The sequence below is a fragment of the Parasteatoda tepidariorum genome, chromosome 5 (genome assembly GCF_982258835.1).
Source record: "Parasteatoda tepidariorum strain Cologne lab strain chromosome 5, Ptep-v5.0, whole genome shotgun sequence".
Taxonomy (NCBI): domain Eukaryota; kingdom Metazoa; phylum Arthropoda; class Arachnida; order Araneae; family Theridiidae; genus Parasteatoda; species Parasteatoda tepidariorum.
The window spans coordinates 89,833,709-89,853,466 of record NC_141759.1 but is presented as its reverse complement, the minus strand read 5'-3'; the positions used below and the strand labels follow the sequence as shown (position 1 = coordinate 89,853,466).

The following is a 19,758-nucleotide window of genomic DNA, read 5'->3' as shown; positions in this document are numbered from 1 at the left end:
ACAATTCTATATAGGACCGATATAGGTTGTGAAGTGGCTGTAAAATATCGGGGTAATCGGAAAATTCTATATAGGGCCAATAACGGAAAAATAAAGGCCATTTGAACCCTTACCAAACCAAGTTTCATGAATATTGGCCCAATTAGGACCTAAGTTATTGTGCTGCTAGGGCTGTTGTAAAATAATACCGAATCAACTAAATAACAAATAATGAGAACAATTCCATTTATTGTAAGAATTCCATGTATTCCATAGTATTGTAATGAAATAAAAATGTTGTTTAGTCCATTTTTAGGAATTAAATTGGGAAAAAAAAATCTCATTATCTATTATAATTATTTAACAAAAATCTCACTACTAGTTTCTGCGTTATCTACTTTTTCTAGAGCCTCTGCAGAAATAAAAAAAATTGTAGGGCCCTTCGCAATATCTTGCTAGGGCTCTGTAACAATCACACGAATAGAACATGACCTTTTCATTTTTTTCTTGTTTTAAACTGCACAAACATGACTAAAAGAGCCGTGGTAGCTTAGGGGATAGAGCGTTCCAATGAGGTGAACCGGGTTCGAATCCCAGCAATGGCTGGCTGATAAGAATTCCACACCCGGCCACACTGCTGTCTTCGTGTTTTCCTCTCCGTGTAACGCAAATGCGGGTTAGTTCCACCAAAAAAGTCCTCCACGAAGGTAAATTTCTTACAATACTTGATCCAGGAGTTCTCTTGTTTTCTGGATTGGGTTCAAAATTACGTGGTTACGGAGTTGAACATTAGTAGTCGTAAACCCTAAATTGGGTCGGCTGTTCAACGATGGTTTTAAAATAAAACAAAAAATGGCTAAAAGGCAGTTTAAACATTATAAAAAAAAGTAGAAAAATAAACTTTTGATAAGATAATTAAAACACAATTTTTGCCGAGTATTTCAGAACAGGTCTTTGGAAGTAACATGTTATTTTTATAACAGCTGTCAACAAAGATAGGAAAAAATCCAGTAGATTTTACGAAATGATGTAAATTTCATAATAATTGTAGCAAAATGTGCTAAACAGGACATAGGGAATTTAAAGGATTTTTATAGTCAACAAAATAGAAAAACTGCAATATTTTCCAGCAATGATTAACAATATACTATGCTTACTCACAATGTTGAATAGTAATTGGCATTTAATTCATCAAAGATAGTTAAGATTTTTTAATTTACTTAAAAAGGGAGTTCTTAATAAAAATAAATTCAATATTTTAGGACAAAAGAATTAAACTAATTTTTATAAATGAGGCTAATTTCATTATGTATTAGTAATACTTATTTAAATATTCAAGCAAGCAATAATCTGTGCAAAAATCCTATTTCAATAGGAATTTGTTTTAAAAAACTTAATAAATTTAAGGGAATTTCCAAAAATTAGGAGAATTTTAATTAAACCAGTTGACCATGAGAACAAGGCAAACTCCAGTAGAGTTGGCAGCTATGTAACAGGTATGATTCAATAACAGGTACAAAAAATACTAGCTATCAACAGGTACAAAAAATAACAGGTACAAAAAATACTAGTTTCAGAAAATACTAGCTATCTTCACTCTGTCATAAATGAAGATATAAATTAACTTCAATATGCTTACTACCGTTTTTTCTTTCTTTCAAAGATTAGAAATTTAAAAACAAGATGAGTTTTATACTATTAATGCTAACAAGTTTTATTAAACATTGTATAGTTGTTCCACAATAAAACGATGAACATGATCACTAAACAGTGGAACATTTTGAGAACCGAAAAAAAATCAAAATTAAATGAAAATTGCAGAACGATAAGATTTTTATTTGAATAATGCCAGGTAATCTTTTCCCTCTGATCAACTCAACAAACAAATGTTTTTTTTTTTTTTTTTTTTTTTTTTTTTTAAATCTCTCTTCCTGTCATTGTGTACTTAATCGTTGAGTAACTGGATCATAAATATATACAATGTAACAATTTTCTGATTTAAACAACTGCCGTAGTTTAATAAATAAAGAATTCATGTCTTACAAAAAAAACATATGCATGATTCTTTTAAAAAATAAATCTTTGCAGCTGCGTTGTTATAACCTTCTTTCAGAAAGTCTAGACTTCTTGTAGGAAGCAGACATTTTTTTTTCTTTTTGAAAGGTAGACATTATTTACAGGTACTCTGTACAATGTATTCCTGAAAATTTGTGGTAAAAAATAGAGCACGCAAAATTCCGGTACTTTTTTTTAAAGAATAAATTCAATATTTACCGAACAAATTAACCCAAGCAATGAAAAAAAAATTGGAAACAGTAGGAGTAAAAGACCATTCAGTCATTGCCAGGATAAACTCAATTGAATTTGACGTACTAACCACTGTACCATCCCGCAAGAAAATCATTAAACAGGATGCGCAGCCAGATTTTTCAACAAAAAATAAGCACCTTTTAAGTACTTTACAAGCATTTAAAAATTATTTTTAATCACTTTACAAAAAAAAATTCATAATTAGGATCTGCGCAGTAATAAAATTTCTTCTATCGCTAAAAGTTCTTAATTTATAAACATGAAATCAATAAAATGCAAAATATTTTCAAAAACTTTACTTAATTTTGATAAAATAACTAGTTTCTGATAAATATTGCAGGGAAAATTGTGAAATACATGCATGTTTGAACGACAATCGACACGGCAAAGAAAAAATTTCTTTTTGAAAAATAGAAAATTAAGCACTTTTTACAAACCCCGAATAAAAAAAGCACCTTATAGGGCTTTTAAAAAACGCAAATCAAAAATAAGCACCTTTAAGAGCTTTTTAAAAAGGCTACGCATCTTGTTAAATGAAATCAATACTAATTTCAATATTTACAGCAAAAATTTATCGAAGTAAAGAAAAAAAAACGGAAACTGTAGGAATGAAAGACTAGTCAGTCATTGCCAGGATTTGCAACAGAGGAATCTGACTGAAGATCTAAGGCACAAACCACTGTACCATCCCGTATGAAAGACGTCAAGTAAAATCAATTCAATATTTACCGTAAAAGTTTACTGAAATAAAGAAAAACTGGAAATTGCAGGAAAATATCACTCAGTCATTGCCAGGATAAAGTCCGTTAAATCTGGCTAAATATCAAACACCCTGTATCATCCCGTATGAAAGACATCAAATGAAATCAATATGAAAGGTCCTATAGTCGGATAAAATATGTTAAAAAATACAGGTATTTACGTTATAGCGAATGAGAAGAATGTTATTAGAGAGATTTTGCATAGCATTACGATTTGAAATACGATTATACGAATGAAAGTGGTATTAAAGTATTTCGTTTATGGTTTCTTACTGGCTGAAGGTTTCAGAGCCTTCATCTTTAATTATTCCTTCGAAGTTGAAATTTTTTATGTTTTTATCTTTTAAAATGTCTCCGAAAAAAGATAATTTGATCGATCTTATGGGATCAAAAAAATATATTAAAATATGAAATAAATATATTAAAATATCAAGTAAATGTATTAAAATATCAAGTAAATGTATTAAAATATCAAATAAATATTAAAATACTAAATAAATACATTAAAAGATCATATAATATTAAAGTATGAAATATTAAAATATGAAATAATAATATTAAAATATGAAATATTAAAATAGGAAATAATATTAAAATATGAAATAATAATATTAAAATACCAATGAATAAATTAATATTAAATCGAACACAAAAAATATTTTGGGCATTCACAAAAACGTTCTCTGACTAAATGATTTCTATTATGATTTCCGACCTATAAAATGTAGAAGGTAGCCGCATTTCGGGAAATATTTGGGAAAGCGGTCAAGATTGGACCTCTTGATGTTAATTTTATTTTTTGCGTCTCCAGATTTTTTTTTTAAATTTAATAATAATTTATCTATTTTTTTACTAATTTTTAATTATTTTATTTAAAAGTAATCGAAAAAGTTTTAAATTGTAAGGTGAACACATTCCAGCATCATTTTGAATCATGTAATTTTATATTGCAAGATTCTAAGTTAGAACGAAATCGGTCGAACAGTTTCTGACAAGTCGTATTTTTAACATTGGACTTTTTTTTATAAATTCTATTCAACCGATTAAGGGTGTTTCGAATTTTTTTTTTTTTTTTTTTTTTGTGCACTGTATATTGCAAAACATAGCGTGCGAACTTCAAAGTCTGCTCATTTGTCGTTTGTTTGTCACTAAGCAGAAGTCTTAAGTCTAATATTTGTCTAAATATTCATTTAGAACATATATTTAATGATCTTCAAAGTTTAAGGGTACGTTTAGTTCAGCCAATAGTTGCAAAGAACACACAGATAAGAAATTTCATATTTCATAACCGTCGTTGAACAACCAAACCAATGTTTTAGGTTTCCAACTACTATAATGTTCGACTCCGTTGCCCTATAATTTTGAACCCAATACAGAAGACAAGGGAACTCTTGGATTGTGTATCGGAAGAAATTTGCTTTCGTGGAGGACTTCTTGATGAAACTAACCCGCATTTGCGTTACATGAAGAAGTAAACCGCGAAAACCTCCCACGGTTAGCCTGACGGCAAGGGGACTAACCCATGATCCATCTACCACTGAAGATAACATAAGTCAGCACTGTGGTCGGTGAAAGACAGATACGGAATTCGTATCGACAAGCCATTGCTGGGGTTCGAACCCGGTTCACCTCACTTAAAGGCGAATGTTCTTTCTCCTGAGCCATCACGTGATAAGAAATTAGATAAATACCCAGTTGTGTTTGCTTTATTCTGCGTAGGATAAAGTATGTAGTTGCTTAACATTAGAAAAAGCCATAAAATTCTTTGGTGAATAATAACGAAGATACATTAGTGTTTTTAATAGCTCGTTTTGGCTTAGTCAAATCAGGAATCTGGGAATTACACGAATTACACAATACCTTCGCAGGAGTCTGTCCAGACATTTTGTGAAAGGTCCGTTTATCGTGAAATTGTGAAAAAATTACTCACATTCTTTCAACCAGGGTCCGCTTTTACGAATTTGTGCAAATAGGGTCCGCTATTGCAAAAAAAAATTTTTTTCAAGGAGTTTTTAAATTGTAAAGACATACAAGATTATGCTCAACACTGTAAAATTATAATTAAAAAAATTAAATTTTAAAAAATAAACAACAATTGCTGCTTATAAATTAGAGATACAACATACAAATATTTGGTATTTAGCCTATACTGCTGAACGCAGAATATTCATTTCGGATGAATAATGGAATAATCGTCTGCCGAAGACAAAACTTAATTAGTTTACATCCATCTTTCTTGTTTTATGCCCTGAGAAGGGTTTATTCGATTAAAAAAATAATAATGAAGATAAACAAATTTGTGAAGAGTCCGATTAAAAGAAAAAATCATTTTGTGAAGGGACCGTTTATAAGTTAAAATATTTTGTGAAGGGTCCGTTTTTATGAAAAGATATTTTGTGAAGGGTCCGTTAACGGACCCAAATTTCTTCTAAACAGACCCCTGCTTCATAATTTTTCGCATTGCTTATGCAATTGGAGCATTGGATTACACAATTCGAAACACGTGAGTGTGATATATAAGCAAGCTTTCACCTGTAGTTTAAACAATAAAGAACCATAAAAATTTATTCTGAATAACAACTAAAATACCAAAGCCTTTTCAATCACTCAAGGCTTTTAGTTATTCAGAATAACATAATTTTGGATTACATAAATCACGAAACTTATATAATTCCTTGCATTAGACGAATCATGCAATAGTTCTATAATAAATTGATCTTCTAGTTTTGTTTTCCCATTTTAAGATTCCAATCCAAATGTCATAAAAGCGGGGTCATTTGCCCACTAATCGTAAAATACGGCTTATTGGAAATAATTTGTCTGTGGGAGATAAAGATTTCTTTTACAGTAGACGATGAAACAGGAACAGTCATAACCAATCCCGTATTCCATCACAACAAACAACAGTCAGAGGAATAAAGAGAACAATAATAAGAAGAAAAGGCTTTATCCACGAAAAATGAAAAGCTGTGTAAACAGTCTATTTCCTCAATGAATTTACCATCCAGCTAGTATGAAAGTGGAAGTAATTATTTCCGCCATTTAACAACCATTCGAAGTCAGCTGAGGAACAAGACTACTTTAAACATTAACGATCAACTACGTGGAGAGCGTGACCTAACATACAGATAAAACACGGCTTTTACACGGTTTTAAATTAGTTTATTACCTTTAAGAAATCGTCAATTGTTTACATTTTATATATGAAAATCACACAAAAACACGACTAGCTTTGCGTATGCACCCATTTTTTACGAGACTCTATTTTTTTAAAATATATTTTAACATCACGTGTTTTTTTATTCAATCAAGTGATGAGGTTGGTACCTGAGGACTGAGTGGTTATTAGCCTGATTAGCAGTTGACTTCGTTACGTCAGAAAATGAAAAGATGACTAGTTATCTATTGATGAGTAACAAGATTCTTGTAACCTAATTCAGTGCGTATGTTTAACACAACTATTCGAGATGACTTACTGACGTAACCATAGTAACCACCAGTATGAGATTCCGGTACTTAGAGAAGTTCTTGTGATAGTCAGACAGTCTATTTGTTCCAAGGGTGGAATCGCAGGCAAAACAATAGCGAGTAGTGATATGTTTTAGCCACTAAATTTTTCACTGTACATCACTTTGCAAATAGGAGGTAGCTGAAGGTCTTTATCTCCTTATAGCAGTCGGTCAAATCTACACCTGCGTACTATTCGTACACCGTAAGAAGACAATCGAAGGTCAAACAGGGTTAGTTTCAACACGGGTTACGTGAAAACTGAAACCGAAGAAAAACGATGGTAAGCAGGGTAATAAGTTTTGTACCAATGACGATTCTTCAACACAAAGATACCAGTTTCGAAATGAACTCTAAGAAGAGTAGCCGGACAATAGGGTAGGATAGCCGGACAATAATATTCTACCAGCAGGAGGATGTCAACCACGACAGATTTAATGCACACCATACTGCGTATATGTGCAGAATGGTTAATTAAACTCCAGGACAAAGATACAAACTTTCAAGATTATATACGGTTAATTTATTTTTAACTTTCAAATAAAACAATAATTTTATAATTGGGTACTTGCAAGTGACGGCACGTCACGCTTGGGTGTCGAGCCTGATAGGCTGCAGAAACGCGGTATTTTTTATGCAATACCTCAGCCAATCAGGTTAGAACTCACGCGTGACGTCACTTGCAAGAATCCAATCAAATCTGATCTGAAAATTAATTCAGCGCCCAACCAGCTAAGCCTAATAGCTGTAACATTACCACGCTGTCTTTGTTTATACACAACCATTTGATTTTAGCGGTCTTCTTGAGTTGCAGGTACCCAACTATATAATACGAAATTATTTTTTTTTTAAACTCCTAGACCAAGGTACCAACTTTCTTGATACCGAACAGTTTATTTATTGATTAATTTATTGAACTTTTAATTTAAATAGAACCATAGTTATTTTATAATTGTATGATAATTTTGAATTTATTAAAATTTATTTATTGTTAACTCTGCCATTTATGTCAATTTAGGTGAATGTTTTTCCTCTCTTCACTGTTTCACAACATAATTACATACTACTAGAAACCAATTTGTTTTGCTAGAAAGAATACACGACGAACAAAACCTTTACTTAATTAAAATCAAGATATTTATTTGTTAAATAATACTAATAAACTAAGAAAAACATACAATTCTGAATACAAAATAATAAGTTTAAAGCAAATGAATGGGAATAGTTCAAAAATTAAATGATAGCGCAGAAACAGCAACATCAATGCAGCATTGATTTATGGAAAATAAATTTTAAGACATTTCTACTCTAAACAACTTAAGAGAATAAAATTTTGGTTAGATAAAATTTTTCATACAGATTGTGGTTTATTCGATAAATAGATTTAAAACTCGGGTTATTGAAATGAATAAAAAACATAAACAATATAGCAAAAAAGAACTTACAATTGAAGTTAAAACCCTGAATAGTATTCCAAAGTTATCCGCAGCAATTACAAAAACAAAACACGATGTTTGTTTTGAAGAAAATAACTGATTCTTTGATTACAAATAGAAACTACCAAAACAAGAACGGTAAACTAACGAATGGTAAACCGGCACCAGGTGTAAAAAAGACCCAACTAACATGGAAGAGATTGTTTCGAATTTCAGAAGTTCAATACAAGCCAACACTTTCACCTGCTAGAGCGATTGTCCGTTTTTGAACTTGTGTATTTCGCCAAAGGCGCTTTAAAGCACAAGCAGATGTAAAATAACAACTGCCAGAAAGCATTCTATTAGAAAAAACCGTTGAATTGCAGCAAAAAAAACACAGATCGATGCATGAAACTGTATTTAGAGTTAAAATTACTGTTGCTTCTGAGGAAAAGAGATGCAAGTCATCATTTTTAGTTGAATCTTTGCTTAAAAAACACGTCGTTTTAAAACAATTTATGCTTCCTGTTATTCTATGATAGTGAATATTAGTTAATGTTGCATTGAACAAACCTTTTTTTAATTGCAAAGCATAGCACACAAGAACCACATAATTTTCGTGATTTCAGAAAATATTTTTTCTAGTGGTTGCGAAGTTAATGCTCTAGAATTTTAATAAATTATACAATTAAAAGAATTTTGACCACCACTACATATCAATAATTTAAACAGATATATTAAAAGTCATATTATATATATAGTGAATATTAGTTAATGTTGCATTGAACAATTCTCCTTTATTTTTTTTTAACTACAAAGCATACAGCCCAAAAACTACAGATTTTCGCACAAATTCCGTAGTTTCGGAAAATATTTTTTCTACTGGTTGCAAAGTTTATGCTCTAAAATTTTAATAAATTATTCAATTAAAAGAATTTCGTCCACCACATATCTATAATTTAAACAGATATATTAAAAGTCAGAAAGTCATATTCAATGATAGTGAATATTAGTTAATGTTACGTTGAACAAACTCCTTCTTTTTCCAACTACAACGTATACCGCCTAACAACCACAGAATTTCCTTAGTTTCAGAAAATATTTGTTTTAGAGGTTGCAAAGTTAATGCTCTAAAATTTTAATAAATTACACAATTAAAATAATTAGTTTACCACTGTCGGTAATTTAAACAGATATATTATAAGTCATATTATATATAGTGAATATTAGTTAATGTTGCATTGAACAAATTCCTTTATTTTTTTAACTGTAAAGCATACCGCCCAACAACTACAGATTTCCGTAGTTTCGGAAAATATTTTTTCTAGTGGTTGCAAAGTTAATGCTCCAAAATTTCCTCCACCGCTTCATATCAATAATTTAAATGGATAAATTAAAAGTCAGAAAGCCATATTATATATAATACAATTCCAATCCTATTTCAAATTCCTATCTTTTTTTAACTACAAAAATATCGCCTAAAAACCACAGAATTTCCTTAGTTTCAGAAAATATTTGTTCTACAGGTTGCGAAGTTAATGCACTAAAATTATAAAATTAAAAGAATTTAGTCCACCACTACATATCAATAATTTAAACAGATATATTAAAAGTCATATTATATATAGTGAATATTAGTTAATATTGCATTGAATAAACTCCTTTTTTTTAATTGCAAAGCATACCGCCCAACAACTACAGATTTCCGTAGTTTCGGAAAATATTTTTTTCTAGTGGTTGCAAAGTTAATGCTCTAAAATTTTAATAAATTATTCAATTAAAACAATGTTGTTTACCACATATCTATAATTTAAACAGACATACTAGCTGGTCCCGAATGCAAGGAGTCTCTAAAGACGAGTTATCTCGTTCTAAGCATTGAGAAGTGTTAAAAACATAAGTATTAACAGAGCCTCTAGCTGCGGTTGCTTTTCTTTCCTTATCACAGTGTATTTTAAAGGTCGAATACGCCATTATAATTCTCGTACAAAGAAGGTTCTATCTTTCAGCGCTACGTATCTATAATAAGGACGTTAACATCGTGAAAAAAAAACTGTTCTTACAATGTTACAAAATGGAAAAATGCACGGTTTCACTTTTTTAAAACGCATGATACACCGCTTACATAATACGCAGTTATCACCTTAACCCGCCCATCTAATTCCACACTTTAATGAAGAACTTAGAATGCAGAACGCGACAGGTGATTTTTGGAAGTAGAAACGCTTAAGAAGTTAAAAACAAAAAGAGGATATTTTTAAACAGAATCGAAACTCGTAAAACGGGCCTCTGCTACCACTGGCTATGAAGAATAAATCCTAATTCTTCGGCCATCGTGGGGTGTCAAGTTTATTGGACATGTTTCTTGGTAGTTTGCTGTATCCTTGTTTAATAGACACGTTGGAAATTTACAATGAGTGTATTAGTGAAAGAATTTTATAGCTTCCAAAAACAAGCGAGAGTTCCGGTTTACAGAATGTTGTAAGAGTAACGAGGTTAGTTTCTGTCAACAAAAGACCACAAGGACAGTCACTGGAAATTTTCAATCAACAAGGATCGTTAAATAAAACTTTTAATGCCCACTTCATTTTAGAACGTGATTAATAATGCTAAGCCTAAACTGGCCAAGTAGAACAAAGAAAAAAGAACACCGGAAAAACATCACCTCATTAACATTTTCTAATTTAGCAACGGTTGACCAGTATTTAATGAAATTAAATATTTATTCGAACGAAAGTAGATATTAATTTTAAGAAAAAGATATCGAATAATATCTGATATAATTATATGAATTTAACAACCGATTTTTTTTAAGAATTTAGCACCTGTTGACTTTTCGAATTTAGCATTTTCAAATTTAGCAACCGTTGACCAGAATTTAATGAAATTAAATATTTATTCGAACGAAATTAGATATTGAGTTTAAGAAAATGATATCTTATAATATCTGATATAATTATATGAATTTGGAACCCGTTGACTTTTCGAATTAGTATTTTCAAATTTAGCAACCATTGACAAGAATTTAATGAAATTAAATATTTATTCGAACGAAATTAGATATTGAGTTTAAGAAAATGATATCGAATAATATCTGATATAATTACATGAATTTAGCGACCAGTTTTTTTTCAAGAATTTAGCACCCGTAGACTTTTTGAATTTAGCATTTTCAATTTTAGCAACCGTTGACCAGAATTAAATGAAATTAAATATTTATTCGAACAAAATTAGATATTAATTTTAAGAAAAAGATATCGAATAATATCTGATATAATTATATGAATTTAGCAACCTATTTTGTAAGAATTTAGCACCCATTGACTTTTCGAATTTAGCATTTTCAATTTTAGCAACCGTTGACCAGAATTTAATGAAATTAAATATTGATTCGAACAAAATTAGATATTAATTTTAAGAAAATGATATCTTATAATATCTGATATATTTATATGAATTTAGAAACCGGTTTTTTAGAACTTAGCATCCGTTGACTTTTCGAATTAGCATTTTCAAATTAAGCAACCATTGACCAGAATTTAATGAAATTAAATATTTATTCGAACGAAATTAGATATTAATTTTAAGAAAATGATATCTTATAATATCTGATATAATTATATGAATTTAGAAACCGGCTTTTTAGAATTTAGCATCCGTTGACTTTTCGAATTAGCATTTTCAAATGTAGCAACCGTTGACCAAAATTTAATAAAATTAATTATTTATTCGAACGAAATTAGATGTTGCTTTTAAGAAAATGATATCGACTAATATCTGATATAATTATATGAATTTAGCAACTGTTTTTTTTTTTGTTAAAGAATTTAGCATTTTCAAGCTTAGCAACCGTTGACCAGAATTTAATGAAATTAAATATTTATTCGAACGAAATTAGATATCGATTTTAAGAAAACGATATTTAATAATATGAATTTAGCTACCGGTTTTTTAAGAATTTTACCCGTTGACTTTTCGAATTTATCATTTTCAAATGTAGCAACCGTTGACTAGAATTTAATAAAATTAAAAATTAGTTAGAACGAAATTAGATATCGATTTTAAGAAAACGATTTCTAAGGAATGATTTAACCTTATGAAGCAGAATTTGCATTAAACATATTTTTCATACTTTTCCCCCTTACTTTGTATTATTTTAGTTCAAAATAAGTGAAAGATATTACACACTATACTCTCGATATATCGAACTTCGATATCTCGAAAACCTTGTTAAGTCAAAAAAATAATTTTCCCCTTGGTATTACATAGCCACCTTATGTTAATTTGAATACCTATATCGATGGGTCTCTTTTCAAAACCTCGCTATGCCGAATTTTTTTCGAAATAGAAAATAAATTTTTTCACAAAAATCACTATATAATTTCATGGTAAACCACTTGTTTTCGATTTAACGCCTAATTATTTTTGTCTCACTTTTAAAAATAAAATTATAATTTTTGTATTTAAACTTATAGTCAATTATCATTACATACATATGTAATAGTAGTTATTTTAATGTTTCATAACTCTACTTTTTAGAGTAATATTTTAGAATATATTTTTTCTACTTTTTAGAATATATTTAGTTCTGAACTTATCGCGAAAACTAACTAACTCGAAATTTTTTTAGCGTCCTTTCAACTTTGAGATATAGAGAGAATACTGTATTTAGCATTTTAATAATTTATGGTTATGAAATGCAGCATAAAACACCGGTGTCTTTTTCTGCGTTAAAGACACCGGTGTCTTTTTACGCGTTAAAGATAAAACCTTCCAAACTATTATTGTTAATTTTTTCCAAACTATTATTGTTCATATTTGTAAATTTTTGAATATGAATGGAAAATTTTTTTTAAACTACTTTTCTGGATTTTATATTTTAGTACAAATATAATTCCGATAATTTTACACATTTTTTAGTAACTATTAGACTGTTTTTTATAATTAGAAAATACCAAAATAAACTTTTGCTTGTAATTAAAGCGTAAATATCATAGTTAGCATTTTAATACTTTATTCTTATAGTATGAAAAACAGTATGAAATACCAGTGTTTCGTTTTTTTGCGTTAAAAATAAAATCTTCCAAACTAGGCTCATTTCTAAGCAATAATTCTTCAAATTTACACTTATTTGCAGTTGATTAGATCTAAGAGAAACAATTATTTCTCAATAAAATTTCTTTTATTTATTAAACGAATTATTGATTTTTTTTTCTCTATTGTCAATTCAAGAGACTATTGTCGATTCAAGAGACTATTGTCAATTCAAGAGACTATTGTCAATTCAAGAGACTATTGTCAATTCAAGAGACTATTGTCAATTCAAGAGACTATTGTCAATTCAAGAGACTACTGTCAATTCAAGAGACTACTGTCAATTCAAGAGACTACTGTCAATTCAAGAGACTACTGTCAATTCAAGAGACTACTGTCAATTCAAGAGACTACTGTCAATTCAAGAGACTACTGTCAATTCAAGAGATTATTGTCAATTCAAGAAACTATTGTCAATTCAAGAGACTACTGTCAATTCAAGAGACTACTGTCAATTCAAGAGACTACTGTCAATTCAAGAGACTACTGTCAATTCAAGAGACTACTGTAAATTCAAGAGATTATTGTCAATTCAAGAGACTACTGTCAATTCAAGAGGCTACTGTCAATTCAAGAGGCTACTGTCAATTCAAGAGACTACTGTCAATTCAAGAGACTACTGTCAATTCAAGAGACTACTGTCAATTCAAGAGATTATTGTCAATTCAAGAGACTACTGTCAATTCAAGAGACTACTGTCAATTCAAGAGACTACTGTCAATTCAAGAGACTACTGTCAATTCAAGAGACTACTGTCAGTTCAAGAGACTATTGTTAATTTAAGAGACTACTATAAATTCTTCGAGATACTATTTTCGATCAAATGTTTATAACAATTCTATTACATTTTATATAATTGCATTAGGAATATATAAAATTTAGGAAGCTCTTTGCACTCAACTTTCAATTAAGCTTTGCATATTAATGAATTTCTCAAAAAATATCTAATTACTTTCGAGAAATAATTTAATTACATTAAATTCGGGTTCAACGCTCCGATTTGAATCGGGTGTTAAATTTATGAAATAGCTAATAAAAAAATACAATTATTTGAAATCTCATAAAAAATACTATTACTTGAAACCTTATAAAATACTATGACGTGAAACCTTATAAAAAAAACACTATTACATGAAATTGTAAAAAAAAAATATATAATATTACTTGAAACCTCACAAAAAAATAAGTACTTGAAGCTTTATAGAAAAATACTATTACTTACAATCTCATAAAAAATGTTATTACTTGAAATTTTAAAAAATGCTATTACTTGACATCCAATAAAAAAAAATACTATGACGTGAAACCTTATAAAAAACACTATTACTTGAAATTGTATAAAAAAATACTATTGCTTGAAACCTTATAAAAAGTACTATTGCTTGAAATCTTATAAATAAATTAGTACTTGAAGTTTATAGAAAAATACTATTACTTGAAACCTTATAAAAAAATACTATTGCTCGAAATCTCATGAAAAATACTATTACTGGAAACCTTATAAAATATTATTACTTGAAATCGAGTAAAAAACAATACTATGATATGAAACCTTAAAAAAAACACTATTACTTGAAACTGTATAAAAAAATACTATTGCTTGAAAGCTTATAAAAATACCCTTGCTCGAAACCTTATAAAAAATAAGTACTTGCAGCTTTATAGAAAAATACTATTACTTGAAACCTTATAAAAAAAAACGCTATTACTTGAAAATCTCATAAAAAATACTATTGCTGGAACCCTTATAAAATAGTATTTGAAATCCAATAAAAAAATATTACTTGAAACCTCATAAAATTATTTTCTTTAAATTTAATTGAAAAAAAATACTATGACGTGAAACTTCATAAAAAATTCTATTACTTAAATCTGCATAAAAAATATTATTGCTTGAAACTTTAAAAAAAAAAAAGTATTTGAAGCATTGTAGAAAAATCCTATTAATTGAAACCTTATAAATGTTATTAAAATAAGAATAGTCATGAAATCATAAGATTTAAATTGGAGTTTTGAAAGGGTTAATGTCAGCATTGAGGCATAAGGTTAATGAAATCGAACAGTTCTTTCCGACAAGCTCTTATTATCACTTTAACGAGTGCGATATAGGTAACGTGCAGGTTACCTATCCAATTTCAGAAATGAAATCATTTTAGGCACTTTAACAGATCACTCATTTCATGCTTACACGGCAACATATATTTATGGCGAGGAAAAAAAAAAAGGAATTATTTCCTTGTAAGTCAAGTAATTTGAAGGGCATTTTGAATCATTCTTTTGACATCATTCCCTCCCCCCCCCGATTCGAAATGTTCTTTTGTTCCCTTGAAATTAACACCGAGGCCCACTAGTCCCCTCCACCACTTTCATAGCATACCGGAAGCCCGCGCACGCGTAGCTTTTCCGTCGTAGTGAGTAAAAGTTGTAAGTTCACATCCGGTCTTAGAAAAATATTATGAATGAAAGATTGGTGACTAGTAAAGGGAAGTTGAATGACCATATAAGGAAGCGGCCTTGAAATGGATCCTACAACTAGTATTATGTCACTCGCACAGGCCAAAATTTAGTGTATCGAGATTAAATGATTAATCGAAAAAAAATATATATCGGATGTGTAATGAGGAAAAATCGATACAAAAAATGACAGTTTTTCGGAATCAGATTCCAATTACTTTTTTTAGTTCTTAATGAGGGAGGGATTTATTTAAATTATTATTTCATAACCGACGTTGAACAGCCGATCAAAATTTGAGCTTACAACTACCGATGCTCCACTCCGTAGCCTTGTAAATTTGAACCCGATCCAGAAGACAAGAGAACCCCTGGATGAAGTATTGAGGGAAATTTGCCTTCGTGGAAGAATTTTTGATAGAACTAACCCACATTTGCGTTATATGGAAAGAAAAAACTACGAAAGCCTCCCACAGTTAGCCTGGCAATAAGAGGACTCTAGCCCGTTATCCGTCTACCACTAAGGATATTTTTACGTAATTTCAGTGTTGTGGTCGGTGCGAGACGGGTGCGGAGTTCGTATCGACCAGCCATCGTTGGAATTCGAACCCGGGTCACTTTATTGGAGAGAACTCACCGTTAAACACCACCTCATTGCGTTACATGCGAGAAAAACAACGAAACCCTCCCACGGTTAACCTGACCGCAAGGGGACTCTAACCCATGATTCGTCTTTACCACTAAGGATATTTTTACGTCAGCATTGTGGTCAGTGCGAGTCGGATGCGGAATTCGTACCGACCAACCCTCGTTGGTATTCGAACCCGGGTCACCTCATTGGGAGGCGAGAGCTCTATTCCCTGTGCCACTACGGCTCAACTCGAGAGGTTTAAAAACAAGTAAAGAAGGAAAAAAAAAGCAAACACATACTCTAGTTACTTTTTTAAAATTATCAATGTTTTCTCACAGGTTAAAAAAATGTCAGCACAACTGAATGAAAAAGCTAGCGCAATTTGTAAGCTACAGCAGCGATTCCCAGTTTCTTTTAGCTATGGAAGCCTAACAGATCGAACTGCGCTTGGCAGAACCGCAATTATATAAATAAAAATGTGAATATAGTATAGTTAAAAAAAAAACATTATTACCACTAATTTCGAAAATATTTAACAAGAAATAAAATACTTGAATTGGTTTTTAGGTCACGCATAGGCTGAAATTGAATTAAGTAAGTTGTTTTATGGTTTTTAAAAAAGAACTACAGTAAACGTTGAAAATAATATTCAGAGAAACAATCTTTTATTCATGAATTGGGTTATTTTATTTTGAATTGGAAAGATTGACTAGAAATACTCACGAAGTTTTACATTACAGAATTTTAAAAAAAAAAATTGATACTTTTTTCTTCATCGGCATTTCACCAAAATAATTCCATGCAAAATACATTATGGATCTAAGATTTAAATCTAATTAATACTGGTTAATAAAAATCCTAAATCGTGGAACCCATGTGTTTTTCCATGGAACCCTAGGGTTCCGAACCATTGATCTAGAGATCGTTAAATATTTTATTTTTACTGTAAGTTTAATATTACTGAAAGTAACATTGAAATACAGTTCAGCCAATAACGGAGGATACGGTATTTACATTTAATGCAATAGAACGCTCATTGGGGATCTGCTAAATTTTTACCGAGGAACGCATCTCAACTCTTGCTAATATATTTTCTAACAAGCCAATCAAGAGAAATAACATATTTTAGAATTTTTTTACCAATACCTGTTACTTTATAACAGGTATTTTAATTAACTATGTAAAAAAAATAAAATTGTTTCGATAATAATTCACAAGGAGGTGGTAGGTACTTTATTTACGTCGCTGTTGCAGTTGTAGTTAATTTACGTCGCACTAGAGCTGCACAATGGGCTATTGGCGACGATCTGGGAAACATCCCTGAGGATGATCCGAAGACATGCCAACGCAATTTTGATCCTCTGCAGGGGGATGGCTCCCCTGCTTTGGGAGCCCGACGATCTGTGCTCGAAGTCGCGCACTTTACAGTTTAACGAGGATCGATGCCGCGCATCCTCTGTCCCTACGCAGGCTGATCAAAGTGGTCACCCACCCGCTTACTGACCACAGCCAGTGATGCTTAACTTCGGTGTTCTACTGGGAACCGTGTCTTTACGATCAGTCCAGTGTGGGACTACTTCACAAGACAGTTTTGGTCTATATAGTAAATGAAAGTGTCAGCTCCGAAATTTTTCCACTCGTCTAAATTGTATTAAGTTGATGGCTATGTTCAAATGAACAGCAGCCGGAATTGGTTATACTGCGCCAAACGTAAATGATACTACGCAAACCAGATGTGTTGAACCAATACTGTAATAAACTAAAATAGAAGATCGAAGTCTTGTTTACCTGATAGTTTGAAAAGAGAAAACAATGGGTAAAAGTTGATTAAATTAATACAAGTATAGAGTTAAATGACTCCACTGAAAAATGAATTGGAAAATTAATAAATATTAATGTAGATAATCACAAAGGGAAAGAAGGAAAAAAAACGCCCGACATAACATCCTTAATGCCAAGGCGACAGAAATCTACTAGCCAAATACCTTAAAAAGAGCCGCTTCCGCAATAGGAATAGCTTTTTATGCTATCGAGTCCTAACATTGGAACTAGACTTTGAACCACAGCAAAAAGTCGCCGGCAGTCTGGTTGGCGGCGAAAGAAGAACAAAAAAAAAAGATGTAAATGTTTGAAGAAAATATATCTACCATTTACTTTTTAGAACATCAGAAATCCATATTGATTGGCATATGATCGGTCAATAGCCTTCGTTTGATTAAAAGGGTAAACTGCAGGACAATCTAGTTTACATTCAAGTGCTTGAATAAGATAAATTTATTATCAGCTTTAATTACCTATTAGTTCGTTTTAGATATTATTTTTTATTTTTTAATGAAGAAATGGCATTTACAATGCATTTATAAGTGTTGTTTATTTAATTATACTAACTACGTAACAGTAGTTTATATGTGAAGATAGATTAGTAAATGAACGCTTTTTTGAACCACCAATTTTAATGTAACCAAATTGCAGATGTTTCAATCCGTCCATTGGACGAGTTTTCTTGTCTTCTGGGTCATGTTGAAGTCATTGAGCACCACTTGGGGGATTTACGTATATATTACTTTTTATGGGAACTTTGCACCATCTTCCACCCCAAAAATAACTTCCTTGAACCGTGGGCGTAGCCAGATTGTGCAACAAAAAATAAGCACCTATTAAGTACTTTTTAAGCACTCAAAAAATACTTTTAATTACTCTCCAAAACATTCACAATTAGGATCTGTGCAGTAATAATAATTATTCTTTTTTTTTTATCGTTTAAAGTTCTTAATGTATGAACATAAAATCAATAAAATTCATAAACATTTTTGAAAACTTTAAATAATCATAATAAAATAACTAGTTTCTAATAAATATTGCAGAGAAAATTGTGATAATCATGCATTTTTTGTAATTTAAATCAACAATCGACACGGCAAAAAAATCTCTTCTTAAAAGATAGAAAATTAAGCACTTTTTACAAACCCCGTATAAAAAAAAGCACCTTAGAGGGCTTTTAAAAATCGTAAATCAAAAATAAGCACCTTTAAGCACTTTTTAAAAATGCTACGCACCCTGTTGAAACTTATTTCAAGAATAAAATTACAATTAGCTCACGTGTCTTTAATATCGTTGAAAACCTACAAACTGAGATTCAAAGTTTTCAAAGCTATTTCTTTTAATTAAATACTAAATTAATACAAGGTTCCCGCAGTCCTTGTAAAATTTAAGTAGTGAAAGTAAATTTAGGTCAATGCTAGAAGACATTTCTTATTTTAATGTACCACTTTGTCGTTAAGTAGTTTAGAAGCTATAATTTTCATGCACATAAACTTTCTTTGGAAAGTAATTTTTAGTGTCGGTTACATAGATTAAATTATCGACATTTGTTTAATTATCGTTACCAATTTTTAAAATTTACAAGGCTCGCGGGAACCCTGTAATAAGACAAGAAGTAATAAAATATAAATTAAATGAGTATAAAATTTTTTTAAAAAAAATTTCTGCTTTAGATATAATATAAACTATAATATTAAAACAATAGAAAAATAAAAGAAACGAAATAATTAATTAAGATAGAAAAATGTATTTTTACAAGAAAATGCATATTTCATTTTTTTAATAACAA

At 30.4% G+C, this 19,758-nt stretch overlaps 1 protein-coding gene across 7 annotated transcripts in view; it reads right to left on the bottom strand.

Moving 5' to 3' along the window:
- LOC107439895 (cyclin-dependent kinase 4) overlaps positions 1–19,758 on the bottom strand; it is a 211,202-nt gene that overhangs the window by 102,932 nt on the left and 88,512 nt on the right. The window contains exon 1 of one of the 7 annotated variants that reach the window (XM_087164482.1): positions 8,003–8,181. The exons of the other annotated variants lie outside the window; for them this stretch is intronic. The gene's annotated coding sequence lies outside the window, so the exon portion shown is untranslated. Of the gene's footprint in view, positions 1–8,002; positions 8,182–19,758 lie in introns of those variants that run through there. 7 annotated transcript variants of the gene reach the window in all.